Source organism: Heterodontus francisci, chromosome 4 (genome assembly GCF_036365525.1).
Source record: "Heterodontus francisci isolate sHetFra1 chromosome 4, sHetFra1.hap1, whole genome shotgun sequence".
NCBI classification, from domain to species: domain Eukaryota; kingdom Metazoa; phylum Chordata; class Chondrichthyes; order Heterodontiformes; family Heterodontidae; genus Heterodontus; species Heterodontus francisci.
Genome location: NC_090374.1, coordinates 170,325,144 through 170,342,040, shown reverse-complemented (window position 1 = coordinate 170,342,040; position 16,897 = coordinate 170,325,144).

The window sequence follows — 16,897 nt, the reverse complement described above, 5'->3', positions numbered from 1 at the left end:
GTGAAAGAGAGGAAGAGACATCTCTAGGTATGTTCCTCTGATGACAATTTTGTAAAACCTTTTGCAAAAATTTTATATAAGAATTGTATGACTCAGTGATGCTGGGCTGAGATAGTTTGTTGAGGAGCTATAGTAACCATAATAGGCGTGGGCTAAGAATGGGAAACATCTATCCAAGATTTCTCCTCTTGGTTGTTACTAAGTGACTCTGTTGGCAGTGGATGTGAACCCCCATGAGGACAGGAATATCACACAACTGCAGGGCTGCCAGAGCCTGTGGAATTATAACTGGCATGAGTCACAGCTGTTAGGAGAGGAGGAGTAAGGAAAATAAATCAAAGGAAAGATTAGAAAGAACGAAAATTAAAAGTGAGCCAAAGTGGAAAATGGCATGTACAAATCCCCCATGGAGGAAAATGAACGGTCTCACTGGGATGAATACATTAAAAAAAAAAGGTCATTAGAGAGGCAAAAAAAGACCTTGGAAAATGCTTAGCATCTCTGCTTAACAGTAAAAAATTCTTTCAGTGTCACAACATCAAGAGGGCAGTCGCTGGGCTGGATTTTCATATTGGCAGTAGCTGAGCGCCATGCAATACCTGAAATTTAAGAATTTTTAACCTTGTTGGTAGTGGAAGTCTAGCTAATGCCAAGTTTCCAATTTCTTCGCTTGCACCTGCAGTGAGCTACCACTCAATGGAAATAAAAATAGGGAGAGATATAAATTCACTATCTCCTGTTTAACACTTTTGCCTAAAGTTAAGACCTACCTTGATATGTCTACTTATCAATAAAAAGAATTAATCGATTGTCTGAAAGAAATACTGATTACAATGTGCTAGGGAAAATGTCAGTTACAAAACACAAAAAATATTTTGATATAATACGATCTAGTGTTTTTTGTTAATTCACAATTGGATTGCCTTACCCCCATTCCTTGCTGCCTCTGTGTTATCCATGCATTATCGGATGGCACTAATGAAATTCTGCCTTGCGCAAAAGTGCAGTAAAATACCTAATTAATATTAACATCAGCATCATAAATAAGGTGACTGAATCAATGTCACTTCAGTTCCTATTAATGGACTATAAAAGCACTAATCTGAAGAGGATGACTGAGTCCATGAGACAAAGGAGAAGGAGATTGACATTAAAATTAGAAGCAAGATAATCCAGCAGATAGTTTACCTCCTGAAGCAGTATCAGTGTGCACATTACAAGAGGTTTTAGTGATAAGTTCAGCATATTGGTGGTTAATCACTGCATGATCACTCATAGAACACCACGGGGACATAAATATTGGATTATTGTGCATCCTTATGAAACATACAGCTTATAAATCTTTGTAAACCCATATGACAGATTAGTTCATGGCTTAAGCAGAGAAAAAAGATACCACCTTCACTTGTCTGTGCTTTGCTCACTCTTTATGAGTCTTGGGGCTGAATTTTATGACAGCGGCTGAAGTCTCGCTGCTAGGGTTGAAAGTGGAAGGTGAAATCACTTCTGCCGCTGGTGGAACTCGGGGAGGCATATTCGCGGCAATGGCCAATTAAGTGTCTGCTGCCAGGCTGGTGTCCCTAATAAGGATTGTTGCCCACCCCCAAGAACTGCTGGCCCAATCAGAAGGCAGGCAACTCCGTAACCTCACCAGCGCCACTGCTAGCGGTGGCCATTGCTGGGGCTACACCTGCAGGATGAGGACACATCGATGGCCATGCGCCTTCGAAGACAAGTCTGGGGCCCCGGCGATTGCGGGGAGGGCTCACGGCAGGCAGAACTGTTGCTGCTGGGGTGGCTATTGATGCCGGGGCCCTGGCCATTGTGGGGGGTGGGGTGGGGGTGTCTCACTGAGGGCAGGCAGGACCATTGGCATAGGGGTGGCTATTGATGCCGGGGACCCCTCTGTGGGTCATGGAGTGCCCAAAAAGGAGGGGTGCCCACCCCGGAGCCCACTGGGAGGCTGCCAGGTTGAACTGGAAGGTCGCCCCACATCGCGGCAACCCCCCACCGTTGGCATAATGTCCACAGAGGTGGGAAGCTGCCCTTAATTGGCCACTTAAGTGGCTCAATTTGGCTCCCGACAGGCAGCAACCTGCTAGCTTTCCCGCTGCTGGCAAAACGGCCTCCCAGCCCATTGCCAAGGGGCTGGTAAAATTCCGGCCTTGGTGTTCATTAGTTCTTAACATTTCTGGGGTTAGAATAACTCATATGATTCTAAAATGTAGCTGGGTAGCAAGATTAGAGAACATCAAGGAGAAGGCACATTGTGCTGTGTTTTCAGACAGCAGGAAAACAGTTAGCAGGAAGCAAGCACCAATCCATTGCTCAGAGCACAATATGCCAAAGCAGGGAGTTTAAAAATACCAGGCAGTATTTCGCACAAAAGTAGAAAGTACATGTGTTGCTATGGCTTCATATTAAAGCATATTACGCTCAGAGGAACCTTTGTCCTTAATGATTTTTGTAAATTTCATATTTTTCATAATTGACGGGGTTTTTCACACATGTTTTTCAATAGGCTGAATTTTACCAGCCCCTGGACGCCATGGTTCACAGTGGGGGGGCCCGTAAAATTGTGCCAGGAGAGGCCCGCCTCAACCCCCGATGTCGAGAAAGGTGCACCGCATATTACCGACAGCGGGGTACCTTGGTGCGGGGGCCTTCATCTAAATATTCAAATTCACATTAATAAGATGTAAATGACCTTACCCATTGGCGGCGACTGTCCCACGTCGATTTTACCACTGTCGATCGCAACTCCATATGGAGTTCCGAGGCGAGAGACTGCTCGGGAGGGGAGAGGAGTAAAATTATCAGGGAGGGGAGGGGGGAGTGGGGAAAACACTTATTGGTTGCAGGGATGGTGGGAAGGGGTTGAGGGTCAAAGGTAACAAATTTTGGGGGGGAAAGTTCAGGATATCAATAAAAGTTTTTCTGGGGGGGAGGGCAATTTATATATAGATTACCTATTGGCGGGTGGGAGACGGGATTTAAAGTTGAATTAACATTTTATTGCAATTTTTGAAACAACTGAACCTTTAAAAATTTTAATTAAACCCCTGAAGGGCTTGAAGCCCTTTAAAAATGGAACCGGCACCTGCGCAGTGGCGCCGGAAACCGTTGCCTGGGATGTGGCAGCCGCCCCCTCTACATCCTCTACATAAATGTGCCCCCACACTTAATATCGGGGGCCTCGGCGGCGACACTTTCGTATCAGAAGGCCGCCACTTCCGATAAAATTCAGCCAATGATTCTGAAACCTCTGATTGGGAATAGATTACAGCAGATTATAATCATGGCATCAAATGCAATGTCTTGAAAAAAAAATTGATTAAATTAATTGGGGGAAGAAAGAGCTTTATGTAATTTTTGTTAGAATAAAACTATATGGAGTTTACATGATGCATTGCAATTGTGTCATGCTTGTAAACAAATCATAAATGATAAGTATTTTGGCCAATATTTATCACTCAGTTAACACCTAAATACATGGCTATTTGCACTTGTAGCTCACCAATATTATTCACCACACTTTGTATATTTATATACATGCATTGTAAACCTGTTTTTGTATTCCTCGTAGTCTTTCTTTGTCTGCTCCTTTCTAATATGGTACTACTTCCTTCTCCAGAACTACCACTTCCTTCTCTAGAACTATCCAACACTCAAGCCTTTATGTACCTTATTCATCTTTTGTTTCCCTGGATGGTGAGTCTAGAACCAGAGGACACAGTCTCAGAATAAGGGGTAGGCCATTTAAGACTGAGATGAGGAGTAATTTTTTTACTCAGTAGGTGATGAATCTGTGGAATTTGCTCCCCCAGGGGCTGTGGAAGCTCAATCATTGAGTATGTTCAAGACAGAAATTGATGGATTTCCGGATGCTAATGACATCAAGGGGACATGGGGATAGTGGGGAAAAATGGCGTAGAAGTTGATGATCAGCCATGATCTGTTTGAATGGCGGCACAGGCTCGATGGGCCAAATGGCCTACTCCTGCTCCTATTTCCTATGATCCTATATGCTGGTGCCCATCCCCTGCCAATTTAGTTTCAACCTTCCCCAACCACACTCGTGAACCTCCCCACGAGGACTTTGGTCCCAGTCTTTTTGAGGTGCAATCCTTTCGTTTTGAATAGGTGCCTCCTGGCCCAGAACTGGTTCAATGAACCAAGAATCTGAAGCCCTCTTTCCTGCACCATGCCTCAAGTCATGCATTGATCTTTCCTATCTTCCTATTTCTACTCTTGTTAGCACTTGGCACTAGGAGTAATCCAGAGATTACAACCTTTGAGGTCCTAATTTTTAACTTCCTCCCTAGCTCCTGAAGCTTTGACCATAGGACAGCAATACCTGCTCTGTCTGTATCGTTGGTACCAATATGTACCACAACTCCTGGCTCACTCCCTTCCTCCTGCAGAATATTCTGCACCCTCTCCATGATGTCTTTTACCCTGGCACCACAGAGGCAACACACCATGCTGGACTCATGATGACGATTACAGAAATGCCTGTTAGTCCCCCTAACTATGGAATCTCCTATAACAACTGCATTGCTGCTCTTTACTGTTCCCTCCTGTGCAGTCCCTTGCCCAATGGTGCCATGGTCCAAACCGGAGTCCTTCAAGGTGTTGTCACTCCCAACAGTCTCCAAAGCTGAGTACTGATTTGAAAGTGGCACACACCCCGAAGACTCCTGCACTTCCTGCCTTTCCTACTCTTCCAGATGGCCACCCATCGACTATCCTGAACTCTCACTGCGTCTGGGGTGACCACCTCCTGGAATGTACGATCCAGGAAACTATCCTGCTCCCTGATGGTCCGCAGTGACTGCAACTGCCCCTCAAGCTCAGAAATCCTGAGCTCGAGCTCAAGCAGCTTGGGGAACATGTGTTCCCCAAGTCTCAAAACAGAAGCTTTAGCCAACATTGTCCTGGGAGACTACCAAAACTTTTGTGGCTATACCATCTCACGTATAGTGGAAAGAGAAAAGTGAACTGCCAAAGAGAACTCAACCCCAACATTTTATCTGGAACAATTGGTTCCCTGCTTCATTTTTCTCCACTAAGCTACCCAATTTCAGGCAGTCTAGTGGGGGAAATATAGCCATTAATGTTCAATGAAGATACATTGTGTTTTGTACTCCTTCAGGGATGAGGGGCAACAGCCTCCCCAGTATGAGAAAAAAATTCAGAACTATTCCATATTCCTCCCTAAATTTTCATGCTAATATCCAACACTTTAATTGTCAAATCAAAACTAACCTTCGACAAAGACAACAGCTTTACAGAAGTGGAGATTTTGCCAAATCTACAATTTATGACTTTTCAAAATCACTATTTAAGTTACATTAAAACTCCTGGTAGATATATTAACCCATCCTCCTTCTCCAGAAGCAACTAAACTGCTCTGTATTTCCAGTGTCTTCTGTTTCTTCAACAATTCCAATTTTCAACGTTCATGTTTTTCTGTTTTATCTTCTTTGCTTCATGATTTCTCTTGAACTAGAAACAAATCATACCTTTATCTGCCAGTTACATTGTACATTGTGCACACATGCAAAGTGGTTCCAGTTTTGTATTGATAAACTCAGTCATTGTTAATCAACTATTTATTTGAAAAGAAACATTGCGCAGGGATTTCTGCCTGGGCAGTAGAAAATAAGACTCGAATTACACCTGAAATTTCTAAATTCAGAACAGTTTCATTTGTGACAGTGCCCACAGTTTTCACAATATACCACACTGACTAGAATTCCTTGATGCATTTGTCACACAGGTTGAAAGTCTAGTTTCCTTGTTTGTGTAAAATGTCTTGAATCCTTTCTTCTTGATTTTTGTCATTAGACTTCTGTGTGAGGAAACTTTACCTTGTGCCACTTACATCCCCTTCTCTCTTGAAGCTGCTGACTGAAGCTGTTGCTGAGCAGGGAGCATCCCTCCATCCTCCAGCTGAATCTTCCATAGGTTGTCAAGGCTATTCATACTAGTTTCTCTAAAATAACATATCTTAAGAGCCTTTTGGATTTTTTCTTCAGTTTTCTATAACTTTGTCCTGTACAACCTTAGGTGTAATCTTCCATGTGACGATCAGGGATATATTCAGTTTGGGTTTTAATTTTAGTCAGTTACTTGTGACTTCCAGTTTGGCATAATGTAATGTTGCAATTAGACGCCATGGCATAGCCACTGCTATTTGCACTTGACATGGAAATATACCTTCAATGGTAAAATTTCAAAGTGGAAGACGGATGTTTAAAAGCAGGATTTTGAGTGGAATGAGGTAAATAGGACTTTGAATTTATTTAGGGGTATTGAATACAAAGGCATGGAAGTAGATTATGATGAACCTGTGCAAGATATTGATTGAAGTACTGTGTGCGGTTTTCAGCACCCCATTATAGAAATGTTACAAACACTATGGAAATAATACATAAATTTGCAATGATGATACCTGATATGAGAGGATATAGTTTTGATGAGAGAATTGAAAAACTAGGGCAATATTCCATGGAATGGAGAAGGTTAAGGGGATCTAATAAATGTGTTCAAAAATTTCAAAGGTTACACCTTGAGCGTATTCTCTAGATTCCATTCTTGGTGTTTTTGTTTTCCTCATTTGTATGTTTCCCTTTAATGACATAATCCATAGGCATGTATCGGTTTTCATATGTATACTAACTAAGGTCCTCAGTACCTTGCTCTACGGCAGCGAGGCCTGGTCAACGTATGCCAGCCAAGAGCGACGTCTCAATTCATTCCATCTTCGCTGCCTTCGGAGAATACTTGGCATCAGGTGGCAGGACTATATCTCCAACACAGAAGTCCTTGAAGCGGCCAACATCCCCAGCTTATACACACTACTGAGTCAGCGGCGCTTGAGATGGCTTGGCCATGTGAGCCGCATGGAAGATGGCAGGATCCCCAAAGACACATTGTACAGCGAGCTCGCCACTGGTATCAGACCCACCGGCCGCCCATGTCTCCGTTATAAAGACGTCTGCAAACGCGACATGAAATCGTGTGACATTGATCACAAGTCGTGGGAGTCAGTTGCCAGCATTCGCCAGAGCTGGCGGGCAGCCATAAAGACAGGGCTAAATTGTGGCGAGTCGAAGAGACTTAGTAGTTGGCAGGAAAAAAGACAGAGGCGCAAGGGGAGAGCCAACTGTGCGACAGCCCCAACAAACAAATTTCTCTGCAGCACCTGTGGAAGAGCCTGTCACTCCAGAATTGGCCTTTATAGCCACTCCAGGCGCTGCTTCACAAACCACTGACCACCTCCAGGCGCGTATCCATTGTCTCTCGAGATAAGGAGGCCCAAAAGAAGAACTAACTAATATTATATACTTCACTCCCACCATGGCTAAAACACCCATCCATTATTATGTTCTCTTCAGACTCAACTTCTGCAGTGATCTCCTCACTGACCTCCATAGTTGCACCTTACAACAAAGTTGAACTTGTCCAAAACTTCCCACCCACATTCTGTCCTGCACCTGGTGCTCCTCGCCTATCACCTCTGTCCCCATTGAACTCCATTGGCTCCCAGTCCCACAATATATTAAAGTTAAAATCCACATTCTCATTTACAAATCCCTCCAGGATTCATCCCATCCTAGCTCTGCAACTTTTCCAGTCCATGCCCTCAGCTTCTGACTCCATCCTCCTGTGCAACCCCTCTCCTTCAGGAGAGCTTGAACTGTCTTAGGCCTACTCTGAGGAACATCTTATTTGTCACCCACATTTAAAAGGTTCCTTGAAATGTAACATTTCTCCCTTGCTTTCTCTCTGAACTGTTGTACTAATGTGCAGGGTTCATTTTGTTTCAGTGATGTGCCTTGGAATGTTGAAGATGCATTACAAATTGATGTTATGAACACCAGAAATTCTAGTCATTGTTTTAATTCTGAGTACCAAAAACCATTCGTTTGCAAATTTATATTTCACTCCTTTGAGCAAGAAAACAAGAAAAAACTAGAATTGTACTGTTGGGCTCTGGTGCTATGTATTCAACTTATTTTGTGTGCAAAGGTTATCTTGATATTTATATGGAATGAAGAAATTGATTCTGAAGAGTAGAATATATTTCTCTTAGATCAGTGGTTTTATTGTGCATTAATCATATTACCATTTTCAATCAACCAACTGCTTTTAACTTTATGTGTGAGTAGGCTGAAATATAACTTAATTATTGATTCCAAGATCGTGATTTACATTCAAAATCGAAGCGCCATCCATTTCGATTAGGAAACTGTAAATTGTTTTCTTTCCAAATGGCCCTTCCTTAAGTGAATAAATTAAAACAACCTTTAGGGGTGAATTATCTTGCTGTTTTCAGCTCAGCTCATTAGCAGTGTATAAAGCACAGAAATTTTGTTTGGCAAGGAAATTTGAGTAGAAATCATTTTTGCCTTTTGGGCATCTTTAAAACACTTTCTCTGAATTTCCTGTGCGTATTAATTGTTCCCGCAATCCGCAGTCAATACTGCAATGGCCTCATTTCTCAGAGTGAGAACCAGTGGGGAAGCAATTGAGTTTCCTAGGTTTCACAGAATCTTACTGGAGGGAAGGAGGCCATTTGGCCCATCATGACTGTGCTGGCTTTTTGAAAGAATAGTTGTATTTAGTCCCACAATCCCCACTTTTTGTCCCTAATACACTAAGTTCCTCATCCTCAAGTACTTTTAAAATGATTTATGGAATCAGCTTCCGTCACATTTTCAGGTCGAGTGTTCCAGATCCTGACAACTCTCTGAGTGAAAACATTTCTCCTCATCACCTCTCTAGATCTTTTGTCAATGATTTTAAATCTCTAACTTCTAGTTATGGAGTAACTTGCCAGAGGGAATAGTTTTCTTCTTCTACTTTATCAAAACCTTTCATTATTTTGAAAACCTCTATTAGATCATCCCTTAACCTTCTCTGTTCCAAGGAAAACAGTCTTAACATTTCCAACTTCTCATATCTGAAGCCCCTCATCCCTGCTAACATCCTGGCGAACCTCCCCTGGACTCTTTCTAAGGCGTTTACATGTTTCCTGAAGTGTGGAGTCCAGAATTGTCTACAATATTCCAGCTGAGGCCTAACCAGGAATTAATAAAGTTCCAGCATGATCGCTTTGCTTTTCTATTCCATTCGTCTATTTATAAAACTAAGTAACCCATATGCTTTTTTAACCACCTTATCAACTTGCCCTGCCACCTTTAAGGATTTGTGTATATGGACACGAAGGTTTCTCTGCTCATCTGCACTTTACAAATTTGTGCCATTTATAGTATTAGTCTTTCTGTATTAGTTTCCCCTGAAGTGCATCACTTCACACTGCTCCACATTAAACCTCATGTGCTATGTTTCTGCCCATTTCACCATCTTGTCATCCTGAAGTCTACAACTATCCTCATCACTATCTACTACATTGCCAAGCTTTGTATCATCTACAAACTTTACAATGCTGCTCCCTACACCCAAGTCTAGGAAATTTATAAAAATTGAAAAGACTAGTGGATCCAAAACTGATCCTTGGGGAACACCAGTGCAAACCACCTGCCAGTCTGAAAATCATCCATCCATCATCACGCTCTGTTTTTTCTCACTGAGACAATTCTGTATCTATACCTCCACTTTTCCCTTAATTCTATGGAATTTCATCTTTTTAACAAGACTCCGGTGTGGCACTTTGGTGAATGCCTTTTAAAAGCCCATATATATAAAACATCTACTGCATTACCTTGATCAACCATATCTCCGCAGGGGGCCAGGAGGCCCTCAAAGGACAACCCTCAGAAGGGATTGGGAGTAGGTGACTAGGGAGGTCAATTCCCTGCATCTGGACCCAAAAGACCTGACAGCAGTGCCACAAGAAGTTCTATGACTTCACACGGGTGGTCAAGTCAGTGAATGCATCTTCACATGACATCTCCTACCCACACCCACACCAACACCAACATCTCATGCTGCTCAATGCACCATATCCCCATCACTCACCCAGCACTCTCTGGCACTCAGGACTCAGACCTAACACCCAGATATTCCAGCTCACCCTTCCAATACTGCCAGTCTCACATCCATCTCTTGCTTCCTCACACATCTCCGTGTTCAGATATGGCAGGCACATTGCCCAAACACAGTGTTACACAATTACAGACATTCTGCCCTCTCTTTTGCAGGACAAGGTGGCACACAATAGAAGGGAGCAGAGCAGAGCTAGTGGGGAACAAAGCCGCCTGCATCTCCTAAGCCCTATGGAGGAGATGGTTCTGCAAATCATGGGGCCAGCTGCAACCAAGCCCATGGCATCCGACATCACTGAGAACACTGAGGATGACAGTATATTCCTACCTATGTCCCTTCTCCACTCCCAACTCACCCTCATCCTGCTATCTGGGATGCTGAGCAAGCTGCTGATGGTGTTACCATTGTTATGACCGAGTTGAGAGTAGTGCACTGTCTTTTCTAGTTCCACTTCTGCACAGGTCACAACATATATTTAAATGTTTATCCAGGTACTGATATGGTCAATCATAGACTCTACTCTTTATCCCAGAACAAAATACACCAACTGGAATAGAAGCACTTTCATAACACCATGGATCTTTTGCTTTTCACCCCACCCCTCCTTCTTTTACACCAACCTTCCCCTTCTGATTTTTATGCTTTTAGACACCCAAAAACTGCTGCCCGCCCAGCCACAGCAGCCCCAGATGAAGGAGAGAGTTCCACAGCACAATATTGAAGAAGAAGCACCATCACTTGATCTGACACTTGCAGCCACCAGCTCAAATACTGACACGGTATGAACTTTAGAAGCTGGTATAGAGTTAGGATCAGCACATGGTGAGTCTCTGGGCACCAGTGGGCTGCAGCTAGGGCAGGGATAGAGAATGGTTCATGTGCCAACTCACCAGAGAGCGAGGTCGCAGATGAGGATCTCAGTGGGGTGGCATACGGAGAACGCTGATGGCTGTACACACCGAAATGCTGGATGCATTGGTTGGCCTGTTAGACAGTCTCCTGTTACTGTTAAGGAGCATGGAGGAGTCCGGCTCCAAATTGGCAGGGGGCATCGCGCAGAACTTGCCCTCTCCACAGCCTCTGCTTCATTTCCTCGTGCTGTTGCAGATACAGAGAGAATGCAAATATAGTCCCCTTAGCTGTTGCAGTCTTGGCGTGGACAGGTCACCTACACCTCTGCCCTCCCTGTAAGAATGCAGCTGCGCTCCCAGGCCAATGCAGGAACTCACCACAACATCTCCAAAAATACTTCAGAGTACTTTCAGGCACTTTGCCATAGCAGAGGTTCTTCAACATTACCTTACCTGCAAGTTCGGTGCCTGATTCATTAAGTAGCATGAGTGCAGCGTCCATCTGAGGAAACGCTTGATCTTTTGTGAGTGACATGCAAATTCATTGAATGGACTAGCGTGTTCCAAAATTGGCAAATGGGTGTCACATCAGTTGGTAGGGCTGTGCGATGTCATGAGAGAATGCATTCCGTTGCTTCCAGAGCTCATGGGATGGATGCATGAGCATCTTTCTCAAAGTGGCACACTGTGTGGGCCGCACTGAAAGCGGGTGGCAGTGCAGTGCATGCCCCCAGGAGGGCAATTAGTTTCAGTGGCGCTTCTGATCCAAAGTTTATACCTTCAATTTTTTTCCATATAAAGGGTCTTCGTTTCATTTTTCGCTTTATGTTTTTTCTAATTTTTTTGCAATTACCTAATTATTTCAAATTCCTTCTTCCTGTATCTTTTATTCTTTTACTTCTTCCATTACCTTCATTCCCATTCTTTTTATACCCATGGTATCTGCATAATTACTGTTTCCATTATCTGTAATCCTTTTCCATTATCTGAGATGTAAATGGTTCCATAAACAGCTCATTTTACTGAGCAAAAGGCAGGGAACTGGTATAAAACAGGCACCAAAGAGGTTTGTGGAGCTTCTTTGACTTTTGTGTGATCATCTTTTACTTGGAAGTCACATGGCAACCATGTGTCTCCTTGACCTGGGCTTAATGACAGCACAATACCTCCTGCAATCAGATGACAATGTGAGAATGCTTCTGGAAAGGGAGGATATAGGGGAGACTGAAGGTAACCCATTTCCCTCTGATGACAAGCAATCTGGATGGATTATTTAGAAGCACTTACCAACCTGTCATGCCTATCATTTTAATCCCCCTGGGGGCCTCCTCAGTCTTCAGCATCAGGCTGAGGACACTAACAAGGCTCTTTACACACATACTGCCAGTCGACCAAAAGTAATATGCATATGAACACCAAGTGTGATTGATGGATTTCACTACTGTGCTATTCAGAGGACAATTCAGGTTAAATCCTTATCCTCTGACCACAACACCTCACTCATCAGTTACAATAGTAATCATTATTTTTCTGCCAACAGGTGTAATAATTCACAATTTTAGCTCTATGGTTAGCGATAGTAATTACTGTTTTTTGTATTTAATATAAAGGGCACTGTGGTAATGTAATTGTATGTGATATAAATAGGAGGTGTGGGAAATACACAGCAGGTCAATCACCATTTGAGAGAAGAATGGTTGATGTTTAGGGTATAACTGTTCATCAGAACTGTCTGTTATGTTTCCATTACACATTGCCACCAGTCAGAACTGCGTTCAACCGTTGTTGGAATATAAATGAAGAAACAAATTCAGCCAGCACACTCGAGCTTCAGCAATACAAAAGCAAAATACTATGGATGCTGGAAATCTGAAATAAAAACAGAAAATGCTGGAAATATTCAGCAGGTCTGGCTGCATCTGTGAGAGAGAAACAGTTAACATTTCAGGCTGATGACCTTTCATCGTAACTCAAGCTTCAGATTGGACTGATTGTGGGAAATTTTATGCTCTTCCCCCGCGGCGACTTTGGAGGCGTGGAGAGCATATAATTGAGTGGGATGATGGTGGAGGGGGGACCCTGTCACATTTCCACCTCCACCCAAATTAAGGCCGGGGTGGGAAGACCCGTGGACGACCTTCCTGCCCTGGCACCAATTAAGGCCCCTTATGTGGGTAATTAATGTCCAACTAAGGGTCTCATCCCGCCGCCACCATTATTAGCCCAACAGCGGGAAAGCCTGTCACACACTGGGAGTATGCCAGTCAAACCTGTGTGGGTGGCTGAGAGCCACCCCTGCCCTCGCTGCTGACCCTCCTAAACCCCACTACCCCCACCATGCGAAACCCCTCCCGCCCTAACTCACCTGTGGCCTGGGTCCAGGGCCTCTGATGAGTCCAGTACTGACAGCAGCCACTGCCTACACAGTGGCGCTGCTCAGTGTAAGAGGTCTCGGCCTCTGATTCGCCGGCAGCTCTTAGCAGGTGGGACTTACATCGCCAGGGACCTTAATCCTGGGGAAGGCCACTTAAGTGCCTCATTGGCACATCATACGGTGGGCCTTCCCCAGAGGAGGTGATGTGGGGCTCTCGCTGACGCGTTAGCCGGTGGCCAAGACCCCTGTTGCCCAGACAAACACCCGGCCATTAGGTGGGGATGACCTGAGCCACGGTCTGATATATCACAGCTAGTTCTAGAAATTCAGTTTTGGAAGATGCTTGATGTAATTTAAATGTGGAAGATGTATTTAAAAGTTGCAACATTTTTATAATGGTACATAGATGTACTTCCACACTGCAAGGTCTAAAGCCTGACAGCTTTGTAATGTAATGGGAAATCCTGAGAAGATACTTTGATGATGGTGTAAGTAATTCCATGATATAGTGAGTGACAGGATCATTGCAAGAACAGAGCATTATAAAATCATCACATAGAAAAAGGTTTGGTCGGTGAAATCTGCTGAAGAGTTAAGGAGTATTCTCAATGTATTCCGCACTGAAGATGTTACCATTAAAAGATGATTCAGTCAACAGTGCATAGCAACTGGCATTTCAAATTGTAGAGAAACACTTCTTGGCTTTGAACATCATTGCCCAATTAAAAATAGCTGACGGATAATTTAATTACTGTTAACAATTACACACAGCTTCCACTGTTACACAATTATGTACGACTCCTGCTGTGTGATAAAAAATATTCACCATATGGGACAGAGACAAAGGTACTGTTCTGAACAGTTATGACCTGGAACATATTAAAAGGCCATTTAATTTACAGTACTGATAAATAATTTGGAGTTAGTGTGCATTCCCATAAAAGACTAAGACAGGTGTAGGACATTATAATTAATAATTAAACAACCAGGGTCATTTTGCTTTTCATAAAGGTACTCTGAGCTGGATTCTATTAAATATGAGCAACAGCAACAATCTGTTTGCTTTATGTTGTGAGATGTAACTGCATTTTATCATGTTTGTCACCTCCCTTACTCCAAGAACAGAACAAAGGGTAATGTTAATGTAGCGCCTGAGGCAATGGTGTTCAACATTTTATTAGTTGCTACAGTCAAGTGAGGAGGGGTTGAAGGGCTTCCCTCTTTTCCTTCTCCTTGTTTGACCACAACAGGTTTAATTCTTTCTCAAAGTGGATGTACTGGCCAATTCAGTAGGTGTTTGATTACTTACTTGCTATGATCATAACAAGAACCAATCGGACAGGTTTTCTTCAGTTAACAAAGAAAGAGGTTAACTTTATTGTACCTAAACTGAACTAATAAAATAATAAACAATGCGCCAACTTTCACTCTCACACGCACAATAGAGTTTACACACATGTAAATAGGTTACAGAGAGGGGAAGGGTAGATTGGTTGAGTTATACTCCATAAAAAAGGTATATAGTCTGTTGCATTTGGTGATGCGGCTGGCTTCTAGCTGAATTCAGTGGTCCTGAAGCTTTTAGTTTGAAGAGATAGATACCTGGTTCAGTGAGTCTCTTGGAGATAGCGATGATTTCCTCCAACGGGGTTTTTGATTGTAGCTGGAGTATGCAAAGATGATCAGTCAACAAGCAGGATTTGAAAGCTTTCAAGCTGGAATGGAAAGAGAGAGAGAGACAGAGACCCTCACTTAGGGTCTGCTCATGTCAAAGTTCAGTTGCTTCTCCTCTGCTGCAGAGAAAACACCAGCTTAAAAACCACAGATTGGGAGGGGCTTGTCACATGACAGTCACTCCGTGATTCAAACATAGCATTTAGCAATATTTCTTCTTCTTGCTGAGAGAACAGGTAGTTCCTTTAAACTTCATGGGTTGTGTTTCTCGCTGAGGACTTAGCAGACATTTCGTCTCTCTCCTCACAAGCAGTGCAGTGTAGTTTACAGTGTAGCAAACTAGGTGATCATCTTAAGCTGAAAGCAGTAATCCTGTTTTAAATGTCTTTTAAAAATGTCTTTTAAAATAATACAAATTCAGATCTCCAGCCAGTGGACCAAAGAAAATTATCATTCAACAAAACACATTGGCATAATAGCTCCCCATCATGTGAAATTAAATGTGACAAAAGGAACATTTCATTATAAGGCCATAAATTAAACAAAAATTGTTCACACACACTCATCATTCTCTCAGTCATGGCCATACTCTACATTTTTTTTTGATCTGGGATTATGCACGAGCACAACTGGGGAACTCCAACTACTTAGACTGGACTCAATCAGGTTGTGCTCCATCATACACTGAATTTCCTCATGTATTTCTACAATATCTAACTTTTCCAGTTTCTCTATATCAGTGAACTCAACCCTGGATTCATTCAAAGTTGTTCATAACTTTGTGAAAATCATCCAGTGGTTTTTGTACATTTTTTTTTACTGTGCTCATCCAGCCTGGCCCACAATTCCTCCTCAGTTAGGATACACGACTTGCAGTCACCACCACGATCACCACCCTCCAAATCTGCCACTAAAACCTTTTTGATCTTAAGGTTTTCCTTTGGCTTATGATCTTTTCTGTGTCTCCCTTCAGAATTTAAATCTTTAATTTCTAGGTCTTCAGTCTGAATTTCTTCCCAAACCTGGGTCAGTTTCCTGGGACCTAGGCGATAGGGATTTTGTTTTATGGGAGGGGTCTCTCCTACATCCATATCGCATAGGGTTAGGGATGTGCACCCTTGTTTGTCCCTGCAGGTCCCTTTAAATGCTGTGAGCAGCCTTGTTAGGTCTCCTCTCTGTTCTGCATTTAAATGGGAGAGTACGGTGTATAATTTCCCTAACATTTCACTGCTAGCTAACCAAACGGTAGGGGGTTCGGTTTGGGAATCCTCCAGGCCTCCCTCTAACTCATCCTCACTGTCCCTTTCGCCCTCATCTTTCCTGACTGCCTGACAGACCTGTGCTTGTTTGGCCCCTTCCCGGCTGTGATACCGTTTTAACATATTGATGTGGCACAGCCTTTGCTTTTTCCTATGATCTGAGGTGTCAATTATATAATTCACCTGACTAATTCTCTTTATTACGCTGTATGGCCACTGAACCGGACTTTCAATGGTTCTCTGTGAATTTGTAAAAGCACTAAGACATGGTCTCCGGGCTGAAATGTTCTGCCTTTGGCATGTTTATCTGCCTGGGAGTTGTCTGGAAGGTTTTTAGGTGTTCCTGAGCCACCGCATAGGCACTCGTGAGCCGTTCTCGGAACATGGAGATGTAATCTAACAGGGAAGATTTGTCCCTGTGTCCCAAAAACCTCTCTTTGATTAATATTAGGGGACCTCTCACCTCGTGTCCATAAACTAACTCAAAGGGACTAATGCCAATGGACTCGTTGGGTGAGTCTCTGGTAGCAAAGAGAAGAAATCCCAATCTTTTGTCACAGTCATGGAGGTAGCCTTAGCAGTATACCCTGATCATTGTCTTTAAGGTCTGGTGGTACTGCTTCAAAGCCCCTTGTGACTGTGGGTGGTAGGCTGACGACTTTAGCTGGCTTATGCCCAGATTACACATGACCTTCTGAAAAGTACTGGACGTAAAATTTGTG